Source organism: Adiantum capillus-veneris, chromosome 19, assembly GCF_014529385.1.
Source record: "Adiantum capillus-veneris isolate H3 chromosome 19, ASM1452938v2, whole genome shotgun sequence".
NCBI lineage: Eukaryota > Viridiplantae > Streptophyta > Polypodiopsida > Polypodiales > Pteridaceae > Adiantum > Adiantum capillus-veneris.
In genome coordinates, this window is record NC_140949.1 from 134,983,442 (window position 1) to 134,991,165 (window position 7,724).

Consider the following 7,724-nt stretch of genomic DNA (forward strand, 5'->3'; position numbering starts at 1 on the left):
AGGACGGGTGGCAAGTGGACGGGCTTTGGACCTCAAGCTTCCCTTGCGCATTACCTAGGACAACTCCCCCCTGGCGATGTGGCCATTATCCATAATGAATTTACTCCCCAAGCCCATTTTATGACTTAGTCGTTGAAAGCTTAGAGAAAGTTTTTGTGTTTGAGCACCATTGCTCAAACTGTGCATCTTGTGTTCCTAGTGCGTAGATCCCTTGTATGCACAGCGTTTGGCACTAACTTCCATGGTAAAGTGCTTGCCCAGATAGGGATACATGCTTCCATTGGCTCAAATAACCCAAAGGCCATAGCACAGTCCCTCTTGACTGGGGAGTTGCCTTACGCACAAGATGGGTGCTAGGAAATGGTCAAGAAAATTATGAACTCCTCAGATATGATGTAAAATCACCGTTTTGGAAGTAATAAAAAATATTTGGAATTGTCTCTCTATCTTGCAAATTCTTCTATATGTGATTTGGCTAAAAGCAAGCTTTGGTGGTACAAAAAGGATTGTCTTTGACAACACCTTTGACAAATCTTTGAGCTACAATTTCTACATGTCACATGAAAAACTACCTATCATACTATATATCAGTGGATAGATCTTCAAAAAAAGAATTTAAAAACACAAGGTCCGAAAAGTTTTGACCTAAACTACAAAAGTTTTACCAGTCCCCACTTTTTCATTGGTAGAAGTAAAATAGGTCCTTTTTTTGTACCACCAAACCACGCTTTCACCCATTTGTCAATCTTGAAAATTGTTGTAATTGGTGATATGTTTCAATAAGCTATCTTTTTTGCTTGAAGTAACAACACAACAGAAGTTGGATGCACATGATACTGGGGAAAGTATAAAACACATTTGAGTGAGAAGTGGTTTCTCTAAAGTAATGATGCAAAACCAATTCTTTTGAGTTAATTTATGTATTTTAAGTATCCTATGGGGTAGAGAAGCCTACTAGGTGCCAAAAAAGGGAAGAGAATCCTACTAGGTGATTTGGCTAAAAGCAAGCTTTGGTGGTACAAAAAGGATTGTCTTTGACAACACCTTTGACAAATCTTTGAGCTACAATTTCTACATGTCACATGAAAAACTACCTATCATACTATATATCAGTGGATAGATCTTCAAAAAAAGAATTTAAAAACACAAGGTCCGAAATTTTTTGACCTAAACTACAAAAATTTTACCAGTCCCCACTTTTTCATTGGTAGAAGTAAAATAGGTCCTTTTTTTGTACGACCAAACCACGCTTTCACCCATTTGTCAATCTTGAAAATTGTTGTAATTGGTGATATGTTTCAATAAGCTATCTTTTTTGCTTGAAGTAACAACACAACAGAAGTTGGATGCACATGATACTGGGGAAAGTATAAAACACATTTGAGTGAGAAGTGGTTTCTCTAAAGTAATGATGCAAAACCAATTCTTGTATTTTATGTATTTTAAGTATCCTATGGGGTAGAGAAGCCTACTAGGTGCCAAAAAAGGGGTGGCCGCAAGGGCGCATAAATGGCCCATCCACCAGTTTTGGATGGCCCATTTGCGCGCCCTTGTGGCCACCCTTTTTTTGGCACCTAGTAGGCTTATCTACCCCCTAGGATAGTTAAAAAACACAAATTTACTGAAAGCAATTGGTTTTGCATCATTACTTTAGATGGAGCCTTGTGGCCACCATTTTTTTGGCAATTTCGGCATATGTTAACACTCAAGGACACTAGAAAAGGTGAAATCAACTCTGAATTTAAGTTTTCCCGCACACTATCACCTGCTTTAGCTCTACGTAGTACACCCCTGCACCAAAAAGCCCAATTACATTGGACATTTGAAAAATCCAAATTAATGTTGCATAGACACTTGGTTCACAATATGTTAACTTTTTTGATATCCTATGGGGAATTCAAAGCTTGAAATGGTCAAAAAAAGGGTGGCCACAAAGCTCCATCTAAAGTAATGATGCAAAACCAATTGCTTTCAGTAAATTTTTGTTTTTGAAGTATCCTGGGGGGTAGAGAAGCCTACCAGATGCAAAAAAAAGGGTGGCCACAAGGGCGTGCAAATGGGCCATCCAAAACTGGTGAATGGGCCATTTGCACGCCCTTGTGGCCACCCTTTTTTTTTTGCACCTGGTAGGCATCTCTACCCCCTAGGATACTTAAAATACATAAATTAACTGAAAGCAATTCATTAACTGCACCAAAAGGACCAATTACATTGGACATTTGAAAAACCTAATTTATTGTTGCATAGACACCTGGTTTCACAATATGTTAACTTTTTTGATATCTTATGGGTAAACAGAACTTGAAATTGCAAAGTCATCTCATTACAAAGATAACAGACACAATAGACACAACTGTTGATCATATTGTCATTGGAAAGTCAAAACATTACAAAGATAAGGGTGTGCAATAAAAAAAGAGGGGCAACTTTGGCTAATGCTCGAAGTCTCGTCGCAATAAACGTGCAAGCTACATATCTTTTGGCTGTATTGTCACTTGCTTTGCATGAATGGTGCATAGGTTGGTATCTTCCAACACCGAAATGATGTGGGCCTATGCAGCTTCTTGAATAGACTCTCACACTATTGCTTGCATTCTATATTGATTTCCATAGCTTTGAAGCACCTCCTTCACTATGCAAGCAAAGGGGGCGCGTCGAATCAAAAGCTCTGTAGAGCTCCCTGGCCTCGAGGCAGTGTCCTACCCCCAACGGGCACCCAGTGCCTGCGTGGTATTTTAGCTCGCAGCCATGGTGGCTCACTCTCTAATTCAGTGTCTGTATGGACCACCCGAGTCTTGGATGGTCCTGCTTGTGATTGGTGGCATGACGGCTCCTCCCTCCCTATCGGAGTCTGTTTTTTACTGGCCCTCTTCTTCTCTCCAGCGCTGGGTATGTTGCTTCATTCTTTTTCTAGGTGTTATATCTTGAGGACGTGGAGATTGAATAGCCCTCGATGACTCTGGTGCCCTACTACCATGCCCACTGCCAGAAGAGTTCCTGGAACGGCCAGGTGTTTTTGTTGGTAGGTGGATGCTCTTTCGTGGTTTGTTTGGTGTGCGCCATTTTGTATGGTAAGAGCTAAACTTTTCTTAAGAAACGAGTGGTTTATGAGAGCATGCAATATTTATAAGGGCCCATTTAAAAAGGCCCTGTTCACACTAATTTTGAAAAAAAAAACTATTATTTTGTAAATAAACATGTCGCTAAGAGTTGGACCCTGCGTTCACGTGTAGTGACTCGTGCAGTATCCACTTTGATCGTTGTCGCACTCTACATCGCCGCCATGCAGCATGCTTGGTGGGACCTTGCGACATTTTCCACTTGTTGCTATGCTCTTGATGACTCCATTTCCGCACTTCAATAGCAATCTTGGATTGTCGCGCGTGCTCCATTGTGAGCTCATGAGCAAATGTTGTGCAAAAAAACCAGTTGAACATCTCCTCCAAATAATTGGATTGCACCATTCCACCACCATGTCGAGTATTTTTGAAGTACACTCCCCTTGCTTGATAATGGGACTTCTCCATGCCTTGAGTGCAAAAAATTTCAAGCGATCCATACTTGTGCATAAAAAATGCACCATGCGCAAACAAGATATGCTGTTCACATGAGTAAACGATCCACATTATTTAATAAAAACAATCCCTTGTAATAAATACACCACGTAACATGGCTTACCATGTAATGTGTGATGTTATTTTCACCCCAAGAAAGGGTGAAGACCTTGGTAAAATCCACTAAGGCTTCTTGAAATGATTGGCGTTGTTCTTCTGTTGTGCTGTTAAGGCCCATAAGCTTGACCATTTTATCAAAATGTGCCCAAACTTTCTTGTGCTTGTTTGCAAGCTCGCCATTTGAATCATTGTCAGTAGTAGCTTTGCATAACTCCTTCCAAAGCTCCCAAAGGTTACCTGCCTGCTGGTTGGAGCTATTTTGAGCATCATATCGACTTTGCTTTCCTTGGGAATTTTTTTTCAAAAAGTGTCTAGCTTTTTGTCCACTCATTGACACTTGTTGAGCAATTCCATGGGCCTCCCATGTGCTCTTTGCAGCATCGATAGACACATTTCCACCGTGACATCCAATGGAATTCAAGAGTACCTCCACTCTTTCGATCGCTTCCTGGGAATTTTCCAATGGTTTCATTGTGAAAGCATAGTCAATGTGGAGCTTCAATAGCCTATAAAAAATGCGCATGAATGCGTGTAATGTACAAAAATATACATTCGATAGAGGAAATGGAAAGATTGGATTCCAAGCGTGGTCCTTTTGATCACGGTCTAGGGCATTGAGCATGGTACATCTTAGAATAGACGCTTCCCATTCTCTACCTTCATCTTCGACATCACGACAATCTAACCCTTGTTCTCCATGCCCTTGCCATGGAAGCATGGAACCAACCTTTGCAGTGCTCTTATGTGATTTTTGTCCATTAGGTTTGTACCCTTGAGGGCAAAATGGACAAGGCATGAGAGAAGAAGCCCCTTGTTTGCAGCCAAGCAAACACTTTATGGTCTTCAAATCCCCACCTAAGTGCCACTCCACATCATAACTACCAAAACCCTCAATCTCCATCTTCTGACTAGCAATTTGGGAGTGTATTACTTCTGTGATCCATGGAGTTCTCTCAAAAATCCATGAAAGTACTCCATTGGTCTCTTTGGGCACTTCAATAGCGCCCAACCACCAAATGTCTTTCTTTGATTGCACGCTAAAAGATGGGGTGGGAGATGGCTCGACTGAATCCCTTCGCTTGGTTTGCAAAAGGGCCTCATTCATTAGAGTGACACTTAGCCTCTCTAACCTTCGGCCTTTCACTATTTGACACTCATCGAGTTTCAGCACAAAAGCGACCTTTGTGCCAAGCACTACAAAATAAATAGTGCCAAAACCTTAAAATTCAGAGTCTATGAAAAGAACAATACCAAAGAAAAAAGTAAAGTGTGTCACCTTCTTCAGGTAACTCGTAAAATCTAAGCATGGCTTGTTGAAGCCTTCTAAGATCCACAAAAATATTGTTCCACATTATGTAAGGAAAGCCCTTCTTCCCAGGTCTTATGGATTGTTTCTTACCTTTTCCCCTTGTCTTTGTTGCACACGAAGCATAAAGGGAAGTTGGCATTGTGTCCTCAATGTGTAGGTATGTTCCAATATGGGAGAACACATCTTCGTTTGTGGCCTTCTTTGCGAGTTTGACCTTGTGAGGAACGGGAAATAGGTTTTCCACAATGCCATGCTCTTTGAGGGCATCCTTTAGGAGTTGGAAAATAGCATGATAGGCTTTGGTGCTTGTTGCACGTCAAGATTGTTGCACGTCATCGTCACTAACAACATTTCTCAATTTACACATAAGGTCCTTGGTGACTGCATCCTTAATGTGCTTACCTCCAGGTGATTGTAAGATAGAAATCACATGTATTGAGACAACTAGCGAGAAGGTTGACTCTATCATCTTGGCTTTTTCCACCGCATGCCTCCTGGATGAAGTTTCTAGCAACAAATAAAAATAAATGTTAGAAAATAGTGTGAAGTAAGAATGCATCATGCAAGTAAAGACCAAATCACCTTGTGGCTGTAACTCGTCGTTTGTGTGTTCCTCCCAAATGTGCAAGAGTTTCAATGGATGAATATGTGCATTTGCATTCCCTTGCACCAAGGGGTGTTTCTTTCAAGTATGTGATGGTGTTGGCAAGCTTCTTAATGTGGGACTCCTTTTCTTGCATTTGTTGTTCAAGAGTTTTAACCACCCTCTTTGAAGAGGCAACACTCTCTTGTAATGCCGTCATCTTGAGGTGAAGAGCTTGAAATTCGTGCATCCACATATGCAAAGAAGCACGTGCACCCATACATAACCGCTTGCAATAGCCTAACAAGCCTTCTTCTTCCCTCCCAAGAAATTGAAGAAATGTCTAAAGGCAATTAAATGATGGATGGAAGCGGCTTATAGGATCGTAAGGGTACAAACGGCCATCCACCCAAATGTCAACATTGGTCTCACAAGCGGTGCGACGTTCCTCTAATGACCTTTTGATCACCCTCACTAGCGGTCTTCGGTGCAAACGTCGTGGGTAAGCGAATATGTATGATTTTGGTGTGCGGAGTACATGGTGGTGGAAGAAAACCATTTTTCATGTCCATGAGCACCATGGAAGCTGTTGCGTGATGAAGCAAATGATGAAAAGATAGAGGGGGAGGGGTAGGGAGATTGAGGAAGATGGGAGGAGAGAAGGAGGGAGGGGGGGGAGGGAGAGATTGGGGAGGAGGAGGAAGGTAGGGGCAGGGAGGGAGAGGAGAGGGAGAGAGGAGGGAGGAGGGAGGAGGGAGGAGGAGGAGAGAACAAAGTGTTTTTTACTTTTGGGGGAAAAGATTTTTGAAAAAATGGACTTTCTAAGCTTGTGGGTTAAAAAATGGGTCAAAAAATGATTTTTGGATATGTATATATGTTGGGAGGGAGTTTTAAGTAAAAAATAAGTAAAAATATTTTTTAAAAAAAGAAAGTCAAATTTTGACCCTTAGTGACCCACGTTTTTGCTGATGTGGTCACACCCCTATGCTTCCTTCACTTTAAAGAAGCTAGAGAGAGAAAGTAACCCCTTAGGTCCACATCCTACATTTGTCTTAAAAAAAGGCTAGAAAAGCCTACTCAAAACTACCTTCTTCAATGCCCTTGCCCCCTTAACCCCACACAACATTAGCCTTAATCCCTAAAAATTAGGATTCCTTACAAGGCCCATGCAAGGTTCATATTTCTCCTAATGCACTAAGACCTCTTTTAACTGACTTTTGACATCTTTCATACATTATATGTCGGCTTATTCCTCAGCAGAAGTTCTAATTCCATGGAAAGGGAATGACAATCTGGAGTAGAAGGCCTCTGCCAATACGGATTAACTACTTTATCATCAACAATTAATATCCATTTAGGCACTCTCTCTAGCAGTTGTATTGTACTAGGATGCTCAGGCAATTGACAACCTCTTGATCATGGAAAGCAGCTGATTTCCAATGTTGAACCATTTCCCTAGCGCCGACATATAGCCGCTGAAATTGCTCCAGATCAGTGATAAGGTCATCATCCTCCAGATACATCCTGGTTATAGGAGCCTACTGATGTCGTAATCTCTTGTTCAACGTGATGAGCTGTAATGAATGTTGTTCATCACTTATTGGAATCTCAGTCACAGCTTTTCCTTTCCCTTTATCATCTGTACTGTGCTGTGAATGGTGTGCTGGTGAATTTCTAGCATTGCTGGCTTGTTGACCTCCCACCTGCTGGTCACTCGACTGCTGTCCTTCATGATGGTTTGATTGGTCTGCCTTGGACTGATTCCCTTCGGTAGCCCCCGCTCCACCATTACCAGGTCTTGAAGGTGGAGATGGAGGAGAGTCATCATTACCATGCCCATCATCACCATGCCCCTCTTCTGATTCCTCCCCCTTCTCTTCTTAGTCAACTTCTGCCTTATCATCATCTTCCTCAAGGTTTTTCTGCTGCTCAGTATAATCAAGGATAGCTTGGTTTTCCAGAGCACTATCATATTCAGAGAATTTGTCTTGCAAGTCACTCTGCATTGTTTCCATGAGAGTCCTCAAATTGTCTATATTGAAAACAGCATTCCCTTCTGGATTCCCTTTCAATGTCTACCTTTTCTTCCCTCAAGGTCCGTACCTCAGACTCCACCTTGGATAACCTATTTTCTAATTGCTAAATGGTGCTAGCTGAC